The 14,330-nt window shown below is 35.4% G+C and overlaps 1 protein-coding gene across 3 annotated transcripts in view; it reads left to right on the forward strand.

Annotated features, from left to right (window-relative positions):
* Window positions 1-14,330, forward strand: part of TTC29 (tetratricopeptide repeat domain 29) — a 204,567-nt gene that overhangs the window by 132,214 nt on the left and 58,023 nt on the right. The gene's annotated exons all lie outside the window — the stretch shown is intronic.

Raw genomic sequence — 14,330 nt, forward strand, 5'->3', positions numbered from 1 at the left:
AGTCAGAATAAGTTGATTGGATGATGAAGAGCAGTAAGACAAATAAATAGGCTAAACAAAGCCATCATGCACATTTGATCTCTTCTTCGCAGTATAAATTCATTAATGAACAAGACTGTACAGTCTCTGTGCTATAAAAGGGATCAAACTACCCTTGAAAGTATCAAAAATATTAGATGCCCTGGCATTGTTTCCTCAGGGTCCATTTTCCTTAAATTTTATAGCTACTCCTTTCCCAACATTGCTCCCCCATGTCCCCTGCCAAAAAGTTACAGGAATCACTTGGAAGTTCTATTTCTTTTCTTTTTTTTTTTTTACATACATAATTTATTTATATATTTATTTTAAGGAATATTATGGAACCTTGAATTTTGTAATGTACTACTGTTAATTTAAAGTGTATACATAAAAGGTTGTGCCTATTGTTTTTAGCTTTACAAAAACAGTTAACAGGTATGGAAAGCAATATGCGCTTTAATTAAAAGGGAAAGAAATTCTCTGGAGTACAAAACATAAATAGATAAATTTTATTAGAGTATACAATGGTATTTTACCTGTAATGAAAATATCAATATTTTGCGATAAAAATAAGGATTTCTAAAATAGTGACATTTCCAATAATCTTACATAAGAAACCAATAAAGTACTTTCATTCAGAAAATATGTTGTACATTATGGGACTAAGAAAAAGGGGTAACATTTTAGTTCCTTTTGTGCTTAGCAATGATCAATATAGGCAGCAGTAAAATATCAGTGGTTGACAGTACTGTTGAGCACAAGTTGTCTTCACTCTCCAATTAGAAATCATTGCCTAAAATTTACCCTTCTGTTCTCAGTTTAATGGTCTCTGTATCCAAGGGGAGCTCAGATGCTTACAGAGATGAAATCATTGCATCCTGCTCCCAAAGGACTACTGGTTATCATTACACATAACATGCAGACAATACTGCTAGGAGCCAGTTTGCCTCATGGTAATATGTAGTTCATCACCAGCTTCTGTAGCATGCTAAAGAGGTCTTGCCACACAGCTTGGGACTACTCGGGTGTAGACTCAGGGGTCTCAGCAGTTATTTCCCTGCTTTGCATCAGTTTTCATCTTCTTTATCCTTTTGTGCTGTGGTCCACCTCAGGCAGTCTCCTTCTAGGGGAATCTGAAAGGAGCAGCTGTTACAGATACCATTTCCTCCAATTGTTGCCACTTGGTTCCTTTTGCTGTTCAGTGTGCTGCTCCCTCCCCCAACACACACACACATAGCATGCATATAAACTTGTTTCATTCATGTCTTCTTCCAGAGTGGAGAAGCATATGTTCAAAATATTCATTATCTGAAGCAGTAATTAAAGGTTGAAATGATTAAGCTGCAGCCTATTACATCAAAAATATGCAGTCACTTTGTATTGAATGGGCTATTTTTGTTGGAGAAAGGTTGTGGGTTTTTTTTTGGTGTATAATCTGACATAATTTGATTTGGTGTATAATCTGTACAAATTGATTTAATTTTATTTGATATATTTGATTGATTTCAGTGGACCTACTCAGATGTAAAAACATAAATATGTGCAAGTTTAAAAGCCTAAGAACTAATTATGTTCAATATCAGTGGGCTATGTTCCTAATGGTTTTTATATCATCTGTTTTTTTATATCATCACCAAGACTATTGGATTTTCCCCCAAATATGACACAAAATATTAAAACTACTCATACTATAGATTTTATCTTAAGCATTATAGATTTCGTCAGGGAAAGTTCTGCACCTAGGCTAACTTTAAAGTGAAAGTTAGTGTTTGTTTTTCTTTATGCTTAAATAACAAGTGAAGTATTAAGTGAAACACGTTTGTGTCATTTGAAATCTTACATAAGGTATTGAAATCTAATGATATGGGTTTTATATACATTTATATATACACTAGACTCTAAAGAATGCTTCAAAGTGTTGGGCGTCAAGGATTTTTTCTCTTTCAATTAGTCGCATCTCAAATTATCAGGAAGATTCCAGTTCTCATACGTTTCTGAGCATTTGTTTATTTCAAAGTGTTCTTTCATTTTTGGTGTTGAATCCTGCATATGTGTATCCTTTCAGATATGTTACATATTCAAATAATAGAGACGGTGTTCTTGAGCACTGAGACTCATGCCAAAATAATGTGGTAATTTACAACATAATGTCACGTGCATCAATTGTCAGAATTATGGTATACAAGCCACAGGCATAAAATTATCAAGAAAATTTATGAACTTATAAAGGCATCTTCACATTCAAAATGACCCTATTAAAGTAATCAGAGGTGATTTATGACCATAAAGTTAATGTCTGAAAAAGTCTGTATCAAAACAACTGAAAATTTTGTTTTAATTCATGCAAGTAGAGAGAATGTAAGTAAATATATCTGGGATGCAGATATTCTAAAGTGATTGTACATAGTATATTTTATCTAATTGCATCTGTTATATTTAATTATATAGATAATGCCCATGTGTCTGTATGAATTTGCACATCAAGGAGGATCTTAGCAAGTAAAAGAACTCAAAAAAGTAGACTGCATGTTATCCTCTTTTCTCCCATGCATTGTAAAAGGTGGCTGAGAATAGTGAGCATCATTCCTTTGAGGTTTGCTTGCTATTCTAGTGCATTGCTAGGAGGCTGAACTTCAAGACATGTTTCTGCAGATGGTGTTTGGATAGAAAACTGAGTTTAGATTTAAGCTTTCATTGTTTTCACTACAGAAAGAAACGCTTAAATGGAGGCTCAGAAAAAATGTCAAAAGATAGTGTTGAATAGAAATTATTTCAAACTTCCTCTTTTTCATCTGCCAGATTGTCCTTTATCCATTTATAGTGAATATTTAGCCATTACTGATGAAGTATAACCTTCTCAGCCTAGCAAATGGGGTCACATGTTTGAAAAGGCATTTAGCATACAAGTTTAAGAAAAGCCGTCGACATTCCTAGAGGCCTTGCTTTTATTGAAGCAGTTCTTGAATTGTTCTTAAAACTGTACTCGTATATAAATTCTGTATTTTTCATATCTAAGGAATAAAAGACCAGACAAAAATCTGAGTCAGCCTTGAAGGTAAGCACTTCTGACTGATCTTTACTCTGATAGTGGATTATGTACAGAGAAATATTTTCTTCTTGAGGGTCTGGAATTAGTGAGCTAGTTTTGCAACTGATTAAATTTCTTGTTTCTGAGAGGTTCCACTGCTGCTAGGCATTGATGAAGATAGGATGAAAAAAAAAAAAAAGGAGCAATTAGTACTGGTGGTGAACTTTGCCCTGACAAAATACACTGACTCAAATACTGAGGGAAGTAAGAAATTAGGAATTATCTGAGTTGAGAATCCTAAAGAAGAGCTGAAACTTCAGGGAAGAAGTGAATGTCTGATCATTCAATCAATTTTTTGTTGTTAATTTAGCACTTAATTCTTAAAGTGAAAAGTTGATTTTATTATTTGGATATGAAAGTTAGCAGTCCCTTAGTGAAGGATGAATTCCTTCTGTTGGCTTAATTTGGATAATCGTTTTCCTATTTGATCCAGTTTCTTGAAAACCTGATTAAAAATAGGGGAAAAAATACCAAGTAGCTCTGAGATGTAATGACTGTTTTCCTTCAGTACTTTTCTGCATACTGCACAAATTCACACCTTGGTGATATGGTGTCCAATACAATTGCCTTGGAACATGGTATTATTTTCCTTTTGAGCCTGCAGTTCAAATTATATTTTGCTCGGTTAATGGCATCAGGATAGCTCCCCTCAGTAAATTAGAGATTTGTCAAGATAAATGTACCACAATAATACACTTTGTGAGAAAGCAGTCTTAAATGCAGTGTTGCTGCAGAATTACAGTAGTCAAATTACACAAAAATCATAGAGTTTGAGGAGCAAGAAAACATGAAATATGTAAAACAAGCAAAACTATTAGTTCATGCATTACAAGCCAATCAAAAGATTGTTAGATTATTAGCATGTCTTGCCATAGCAACAGTGAAAGTAAATGCAATATTGACTTGTTATCAGCCTTCCTCTTCATGGGGTCTCATGTTCTGTAAGACTACCAAAGGCTACCAAAATGCAATAGAAGTGTGGGTTTTCATCTCGGCTGCTACGATTTCAAATGTAATCATATATACACCCCAAAAGAGCAAGAAGATAGTGAGCTGCAGATGTGACTGTACATTCCATTAAATAAACCTATGAGACCTTTTCTAAATTTTAGGACTATGTGACCACTGGTGTTTTCAGGAATCTGAATATGAGTTTAAAACCCCACTTCTTGGGGCTATGTGAGGAGGACATTGTTCGGTTTGTGTGTTTTTATTTCCAAAATGGTATGAAAATTGCTGGTTTTATGTATATTTCTAAGGTAGCATTGTTTAAAATATACATATTAAACATCCTGAATTTAGAAGTTGTGACATTTTCCAAACTTAGAACTCTATTTTTTTGTAAGATTTTGACCCAGGACATCTATTATGAAATGAAGATTTTTTTTTAATTAACTTACATACATGTGCACCTGTGTCCATGCATGTGTGCACACACTGTGTGAGTTAGCAGAAAAACTGGAGGGGGCTGGTGTGCGACATTAATGAGAATATTAGTGTTGAAGCAAGTAAATAATAATAATAGATATTATCCTAAGATCAAGAGAACTATTCATAATACTCCAATCATTTCCATAACGTTGTAGCTAGCTATTATGTCTGAACTCAAAAGAAGCAAAATGTCACTTACTGGAGGTTTGCTTAGCTCTGACATTCTGGGCATGCTCAAACATTGAGGACAAAACTATAAAATCTCCTCAAACTGCTCTGCAAGGGAATAATATCTTTACATTAATTTTTCACCGAGGCATTGAAGGCAGAGCAGTTGGCAGACGTGGGGGATAAGTGGAGCCTTTGCTCTACCCCTACCTCTTATGCATAGCTAACGGGATGGAACAGTACTCTGTGCTGGATATGGCCAGTGGAGATAGCTCTTCCATTTGCTTTCCCAGGCAAGGTAGGAGCCAAATTGTGCCCACAACTATGCGGTGTCTGTTTTATGAAATACAGGGTTACAATTAGTCTATTTACCCTGGTTGAGTTTTTTTTCCTAAAACTCTAACTACTGCTTTCCATGACTTAAAATACAGAATTAAGGCGGATATTTTGTACTTAAAACTTTTTTTCTACAGTATCTAATAAAATAAATAAATAACTGATGATATACAAGTTTCCATCTGTTTCATTCCCACAGGCTAGAGAAAGAAAAGACAAAGCAGTACAATTGTACTTTATAGAGATGTTATAGAGGTTATTTACTTCATCGACTTTAGACTATACTGGATTTCTAGCTTAGGTGTGTTAAACTTAAGAACCTAAATGCTGCATATAATTGAGGCAAAGAGATAGTTACAACACATCTAAGTGCTGTATATGATCTGAGAAACAATAGTGTGAAAGATCTTAAGAACTGTCAGTAATATGTTGATTAGAGAATTTACACGTATTATAACTAGAGCTGCAGAAAATGGCTGAAAAACTTTATAAGAAATTTTTAATTCTATTAGATAATTTACTTAGAGAAGTCAGGCCTTTTATATGCTTTGAGAAATGGAGCATTGGCACCCACACTGTACAAACTTGGGAATTTCAGTTCTTAAATACAAATACATTCATCATCTGAGAGGCTTTATTTTCCTTTGTATAGTTTAGTTCAAATGAACAGGTTTTTAAAAATTCTATAAAGTAAGGCTTTTTAAATTAAATTGGTTTCTCACGTTGGTATAGTTCAAGCTACAACAAGTTACTTACTAAATGCATTTTTAAATTTCAATATGGTTATTCCTGTTGACTTCAACGAGATGACTGATATTCAGGTGTAAGCAAATGCTTAACAACTTTGCTTGATCAGAACCATTGATGGCTAGGTTGGAGAAGAGGAGGTCTCAATTCAGTCGTCTGATTTTGAAGAATTTCAGGCTTACCCTTTGATAGATAAATAACCTGAGATATTAAAACACTGAAGTGTGCCACTTTAAAACCTAAAGCTTGCAGCTTTGTTGCTAGAAGCAATTTGCTTTGCTGTTTTGCTTTCAGCTTATGTATTATTTCAGAGCTGATCAAAAGAATTGGTAGCAAAGTGTGAAATAAATTGTACTTCTAAATAAATCGATTTAACATTCCTTGGTGCTTTAAGTGATTTTAGTAATATTAATATTTAAAATATTTCTGTCTGAAATCTTTTTATGACTACATATAGCAATAACGGCCACCATTTCATTCTGCTCTTTTTCATATTAGAATATTACACAGTAAACATTGTAAAAATACTATCTTTTAGCACTGAAATGGATGCAAAAGATTTCAAGTGACTATTTGCATGTAAATGACTCAAGTTTTATTCAGTCAATAAAAACAGTCTATTAATTCTTTTACTACATTTCTCACATGGGTTAAAATTTAAAGAATATGAGGTTTTCAGTTGAATGAGAACTTTTGCTTGACTTCTATATACATATGCAGAAAAAAAATTAGCTGACTTACATATTTTGCATACCTTCCTAGTTTCTCTAATATTTTTCCATTGTGCTATGCAAATCTAAGGGTTTGTATGTTTGCTTTTAGCTAGGAAAACTTTTTGCAATTAAAAATATTAGTTCACGAATGGACTAGATATTAATAAGCATGAAGGAGGATATTTATAGGTACTTTGTCTAAGAAGTAATGAGCATTGAAGCATGCACATGCATACAGTATGGTTATTAAGGTCTTAGGAGGCTACGGCAATCTGACAGCCAGGTACATTCATGTAGGCACAGCAACGTGATAAAAGCAGTCCAGACATTCTGGATCACAGTGCTGCTAATACAAAAACATTTCTGAACAATTCATATAGTTGCACTTACCCAAATATCCAGTCTTGTCCACCCTTTTCTCATTTCTTCCTCCGCTTCTGCCTTTGTCTTTTATGTGCTTGCAGAATCTCATTTTTCCTTTACAAGTCACCTCCATCTGCTTATGTGTCAGAGTGGCCCTCATGCCACACATCATATTGAGGAATTCTCAAGATGAAGGGCTGTATTCACATCACTACCTCTGTCTCAGCACTGTTTCATGCTTGTCACTGCTCAGCACTCAGCGCCACACTGGCTTGTTTTGTCAATAACCATTTATTTGTTGCTGGAATAGTAGCAACCATTACATCTGACCTCCCTGTTTCATCAATTATGGATAGATTATTGGATGTGAACATCTGCAAAAGCTTGCTGTTGAACTTACCTCCTGGCTGGGATTAGATAAAGTATTAAACTGTTGTTTATTGTCAAGCCAAAACTCTACTGGGAAGCCAGGGAATTCCAAGACTAGCAGACTCCCATCAGCGAGTACCAAAAATTGTTTAGTATTGCCACTGTTTCCCATAAGATCGTAGCCATTTATTATTTACACTTATTACTAGTTGTTATAACATACTTGATAAAAGCTCTTGGCAGGCATAGTGTTTCCAGCTATTGTCACATCTGTCAGGATGGAAAGGATACATAAACTGTTTTTTCCTCTTATATTGCTGTTAAAGGGTAACAGATGAAGCTTCTTCACTCCAGACTGTTAAGCCATGCTTTATTTTGAAGAAATATGCCAACAATGGCTGGTTTGGAAAAACATTACATTCCAGTACTAAATAAAGATTGCAACAACCTTTACTAGAATAATGTCTCTTGCAGTAAAGACTTCAAATTGTGCAATAATAATAAATGAGAATACCTGGGTTTGAGGTTTGAGTAGGTTTTTACTCTAAAGGACATATCTGATTTATTATTATTATTATTGTTATTATTTTAATAAAACTATGAGGTGAAGTATAGTAAATAGTAAGATGATGACTACATTCCTACAAAGTCGTAGATATAGGGAATCAGAATTAATACCACTATAAGGGGTACAGAAGGCCAGAATTAACAACAGTAATACAGAAGAAATAAGAAAGATGACGACAAAAGTTAACGTTTATTCAATCGTCTGTACATTTCATGGTTTTAAAGTTTCCTGTGCAGCAAAACATAGCATTGAGGGTGAACTTCTGACCTCATGGAGGTCAACAGAAGCTTGAAATGGTTCTGTGGAAAGGAAGTCTTTTAATGAGTTGCTTGTATTTACATATCATCCATTCAGAACTGAAGCAAAACATCTGTTCTCTGAATATTATGTTAAGTGTACAAACATACTTGATACAGACCTAGAACCCTAGATCTTATCCTGATAGACTGTTAAGAAAGGAGTGAAACATTAACCTCCCCAGGGCTGTAATCCATCAAGCAGATATAGCCGTAAGTAACTTGAGGCATGTATTGCTGTGCAACTTTGTAGAGCACCAGGGTAAATATTACACTTGATGGCCAAGTGTAATGGGAGGGAAGAGGAGTGGATAGAGCAATTAATTCTCCAGGAGAGTGTCCTCCAAGCAACACCTTAGTAATAGCCATGTCCTAACAAAAAGCCTATGCTATAGGGAGAAGAATTCTACCAAATCAAGGATTACTCCCCCTTTTCTCAGCATGGCATTCAGTTTTAGTATCCCTTAACTGCGAGCATGCAGACAGTCTAGTGTACTGTTTCTGGGTGCTCACTGCACCTGAATACATTCAGCGTTTAGCAAGGTGAGGCCTGCCATTCAGTTGACGTTGGTGTATTATTTTCCTGGGATGAGCAAACTCTGCTATAATCAATACATTAAATGAACAATAAATTTTCTTATTCAACCTTCCTTATGCTGTTTTTGCCAAAATAAGGATACATCTGGATTTGTATTGTGAAAGTCTTTGACCTTACTCAGGATAGCCACGGGCATGTTCACCACTTGAAATGTGGCGATGAAGACTGCACTGGTATCAAAACATAATCCAATTGAGTACATTAAGGGTAAACTCTGATTAAAAAGCAGGAAACTTAGCTTCAGAAAACTGGGGGAAAGAAATCCAAAAAAATCGTGTTAGTATTCTTTTATAAATAAAATGCCCTATAGCTCCATGTGCAATGGAATTCTCTTGCATAGAAAAAAAATAAAAATAAAAAATTGCAGTTTCAGGAGGAAACCTTAGAAATATGAAGAAGAAATTAAAGCTGAAGTAGTTTTCCTGCAGACAACTTTCGTGTCTCATGGAACCTCCTTATAAGTGGGGTTCATAAAAGAAGCTTCAACTGAATGAATGTACGTCCTCTCTCTGTTGTGTAGGTACTTCAGCCTCCAAAAGCTTGGCAGATTCACTCTGTAGTGAATTCAGAATAATACAAAAGATACAGAGGGCAACTCTGGGACAGAACCTGAGATTGATTTTTCTGTTGATCTAGAGTGGATGAAGTGTCAGAATTGCAGCATGAGCTGTTTAAAAATCCTCACTGTATTTTCAAATATGCATTTAGGGGGAGCTAAGGAAAGGAGTTCATGAAACCGCAAAATGCCAAGCATACAGCTCTATTGTCTTTTATTTTCACTGGACTATATGGAAAAGATTATTTAGTGACAGTTAGGGCGATGTGTTTTTTTCTGAAAGTACGTAAGAGGTACTAAGTGGTATGAGGCCAGGAGTCTCACTCGATTGCATTGTCTGTCTACCAACACCTCTTGCTGGCTCCAGAAATATTACTGTCAGGTGCTGCTACCCAGGCTGGGCCCTGGCCTGTTACTGCAGTGCCTGTCAGAAATCATTAGCTAGTGATCTCTTTGACTAATGGTGCGGTTGATTGTCTGATTCATGTTCAAGATCTGTAAATGAGGCAGAAGCATCTTTACTGCTCACCAGCTGTGAAATGGCTAAACACAGATTTTCAGAAATCAAAATAAATGTATTTCCAATAAAGTTTGACAACAATATCAAGTGCAAAGCTGAGAGCAGAACTATGTTTTTGCGGTTTTTAAAGTTACAGTATTATAAATCAATATCATCCCATCACATTTTTGTCAGAGTAATGTATTTTACCAAAATGATAAAATACTGGTAGGAACATTAATCTTGTGTTGACTTGGATAGACATTCTTTATTCAACATAAATTCATACCTTCGATTTTTACTCTTTCATCCATTATCCCCAGATGTACATATCAAGATTTAGCAAAGTCTACATCCCATTTTTTGAGTCCTCAGTATATGCCAATGAGGTGTGTGCTTGTATATTTATGTATATATAAAAGGGCTATAGGTGTGACAACAATGAAAAATTAAAGGTGAGATTTTGGGGAGGGGTTGGTGTATGTCCCTGGATGTCTTTAAAAGACGTTTAGATGTACAGCTTAGTGATATGGTTTAGTGGAGGACTTGTTAGTGTTAGGTCAGAGGTTGGACTCGGTGATCTTGGAGGTCTCTTCCAACCTAGATGATTCTGTGATTCTGTCTTACGCTAATGGCATAACCGCAGGAGGGTCACACTAACATAATACTGAGATAACTGAGAAGGAAATTTAGGTTTGAGATCTGACTGGTATTTTTCTTGGCAGAGGAGGCAAATGTGAAATTCACTACTTCCCAGAGAATTAGTGCAAGAGCTGTGCCACAAACAGGTTCTAGTTTGAGGATTTAAGCAGAGCTTGTTACTTTGCTTTATTTCTGTGCTATAACAAATTGTAGCCACAATAGACTTGCAAAGGAAGAGGGTTGTTTTTGTAAACAAACAGCTGCTTCCATAGTAGCTGTCCTCCTTCCAGATGCACCCATATCCAGCTTTTGGTGCTAAGCAAAACAAGAATTATTTTTGATTTTTCAATTTCCTTTTTTTTGAAGTGATAAAAATTATTCCCTCCCCTCCCCCCCCTTTATCTGTATATGCCAAAATAATAGTGGATGGCATTTAGAAGAGTTATCTGTAACATGCAAGGCAAAGTTGAAGTCTTCATTCTGCCACTTTCCCAAATCCTGCATGAATGAGAACATGTACTTGAAACCCAGCGTTCATTTTTGTATTTGAGTTTGATTTTCACTTTATTTTTTTTAACCCATGTTTCCATTGTGGACGTACAAAAGTAGGAAATTTGAGACAGTTCTTATGCTTGGCCACATAGAGCCAAAAATGTAATTTGTGACCATAATCAGTGCAGCTTTTATCATTTTTATTTTGTTACTTACCTTTTTTTTTTGAAGTCAAAACATACGTTATTATAATCTGTTCAACTGTATATATACTGTGATCTTTTCCCACTAGTTTGTAGGAGCATCAAGCTCTCTTTGAAACAGTATGGAAATTTTATAACAGGGCGAGCCTAGCATCATCAGGATAAAACTATTGCAACAGCTTCTTTCCTCAAAACTCTTGGTAGATTATAAATAAATAAATCTTCCCTTCAGTAACTCTAAATCTCTGCAAACTGTCTGACTTTCAGCCAGATTTGTGTAATACCCAAACCCACTCTTTAAATATATGTTAATAGTACAGATTCTTATGTAGTCCCATTCAGTATTTCTTCACACAATGTTCTATATTTTTATTTGCATTTCCTTACCAGCAGGAAAATTACCATGATGACATTTTAATGCACAGTATTTACTGTGTAACACTGGAGCAGAAGCATGTTCCTTTAACAAGTAGTTTCTTGTTCTGAATCAGTTTTTCCATCTTTTTTGTGTAATGACAGCTGTATTCCCTAAGACCACAAATGCAGTAAAACTGCATATTCACTGTGCACATATGTGTAGGAGTTTTCAGCATTAATTATTGACATTCCACCTCTTCTTTGGATGTCACTGTCCTCTGCACAGATTGGCAAGAATATGTATATATTTTTTCAGGACCTGTTTCTGAGCTATACTTACATCTAAATGCCAAACAACTTTTCATGGAAGCATAAAAATTCCAATAGATCCAAACGGTCAGTGTTCCCAGTATTTATGCACTTGTCAGAGAACTAACAGGTGAATGGCCCAGCCATGCCCCCTCTGAACTCTCTTGCCACAAGCATGTCTTTTCTTATATGGTATTCATAGGAACCCAGATAGATGGACTGGTTGTTAATATCCCATGAAAATAAAGTGGGATATTTTCATGTCCATTTGGTGTTTTCAGGCTGTTTACAGATTCTGGCAGAGATCATTGCATCAATTCCCCTTGATTTGCCAGCATGCAAATTCTATAATTTTTTGTTTGGAATTAAAATTAAAATTGTACTGTAAGTACAAGAGGCTTTGGGTTAAGTCCTCTAATGCTAACATGTTAATCCACTGTTTTATCCTGCTCTACTTCTTTCTCTATCCTGGGTGCTGAAGGTGAGGCATGCACCATAGGTGATGAGGCCCCTTTTCACATCCTCCATATAAGTGGATACTGAGCGAGTATAGCCTACAAGGGCACTAGCACTAAACAGCTACCATCCACCAAGAATGTGTCCTTTTCTGTGTCCCTACCTACTACCTGAAGCTGGAGGAGTTATTTGCAATGAAGACATAAAGAGTACATTTTCTATTGTAATCTGTCCAGATTTCCTCCCTTTCATATAGATGATTTAATTATTTTTATTTCATCGTTGTTAATAATGAAATGTCAAATTTGTGTAGTAGTAGTAGGCTGGAACCAAAATGGGTGTTATTCATTAATATGAATGAGTGAGTTTGCTTATTAATTTATTTACTTCTTTTTAGCAGCTGTTGCAGAGACGTAGTAAACCAACTTTTTATTTCAGCTGCTCTGGCTATGGCTTTTCCTTGTGTGTTTTTTTTTGTCAGTACTTTTTAGGTTTCATGATATCTTTGATAGAAAAAACAGTGTAGTAGCCTAAGCCTTGGGCACCTAAGTAACCTTTCAGTGCTGGATTTTAACCACTGGAGGCCCTGTGGCCTAGTTTAATAGTGTGGAGGCCAGTTTGATATAGGGGTGATTTTCAGTCCAGTATATACAATTTTTGAAACCTGATACTCTAATGGCAGGCTTTCTGATATGGGCATGGTACTACAACATATGTTGCAGGTCCTCTGAGCTAAATGCAGAACTAAGAATGGTTTCTTGGGCACTTGCACGTTGCTTTTATCAGCCTGGATTATCAGAAGGACAGACGTCAGGACTTCACAACTTTGTGTATGCATTCAGTTTAGGGCAAGGTCTGAACTGATATGACAAGTTCCTAATAGTAGTGCCTTCACTCTCTTTGTCATATCATTCATCGATAACTCAATTGACAATGACCTTCAAGTATAGGATGCAATGCTGATGTACATCGAACACAACGCTGATAAGAAAGTACTTGAGGGAAGATAAGTAGTCTGTTGTATATTAATAAGCCATGCTTTTTGTAAACACAGGGTTTAATTAACTAAATATAAGAGCCTTGTCTGGCGATACACCTATGTGTAGTAAGACTTTGAAGAGCTAGGAAATCTGAATAATGGAAACAACAGTAGAAATGGTGACATCCATAGGGTTAGCACATGCAAGATGTCTTCTTTTGAGCCATGCACTTTGCCAATGACAGCAAATGCAGTCTTAATAGAAAGTGCCCTATCTTTTACCTCAGCATAAATAGGCATCTTGGGGCATGTGGGATACTGTCATATGTCCCCGTGCATCTCCCATCCCCTTTCAAAGCTAGTAAATGACATTCACTACTCCTTTCTTGGAAATGTGCAAAAAGGATTTCCATAGATAGTCTTTGGAGATTTCCTGTGTTCTCATGTGTGTAATAGGTTGGGTCAAGCAACAAAAAGGGAAGAAGGAAAGAATACGATTTAATTTTATATGCATTCTCCCTTCATCATCATTGGAAAAAGAAAGGATGAAAAGAGAAATTATGCAATACAGGTGACGTCAGTGTTAAATTAAATTAAGATCATATGTTTTTATGCAGCAGCTGTAAGCCTTCAGTTATGGGAGAGATCATGATAAGAGAGAATATTCACAACAGATACTAACAGATCGCTAGTGTGCATGAATAATTAGTCATAAATATAACAAAATTATCTACAATATTGTAAGCCAATCTGGTTTAAATGTGTAACCTATAATTTATTCAATTCTTATGCATCTGAATTGTACTAAAAAAAGTTCTCATAGTGACACTTTAAAGAAAGAAAAATAATATTAAATTGTATTTCAGTGTATTTTGCTACAACTCTATGAATGCAGAGGACATAGTCTTAAGGTATTGATTCATAGAAATTCATAAAAACAGCCTCTTGAAATCTTTTAAATTATGGATAAGGAAATTTATATCGTGAATTAGGAAATATCTCTGGGTTTTGCAAAGCACCAAAATGTAGGGTTTAAATGCAATTTTTATCTTTTTAATTTGTAATTATTACATAGTTTCAAACAACTATGAGTAATGATCAAAAACCTAGTCTTAGTACAATTAATTGAAAAAGAAAGCGTA

The sequence above is a fragment of the Cygnus atratus genome, chromosome 4, assembly GCF_013377495.2.
Source record: "Cygnus atratus isolate AKBS03 ecotype Queensland, Australia chromosome 4, CAtr_DNAZoo_HiC_assembly, whole genome shotgun sequence".
NCBI classification, from domain to species: domain Eukaryota; kingdom Metazoa; phylum Chordata; class Aves; order Anseriformes; family Anatidae; genus Cygnus; species Cygnus atratus.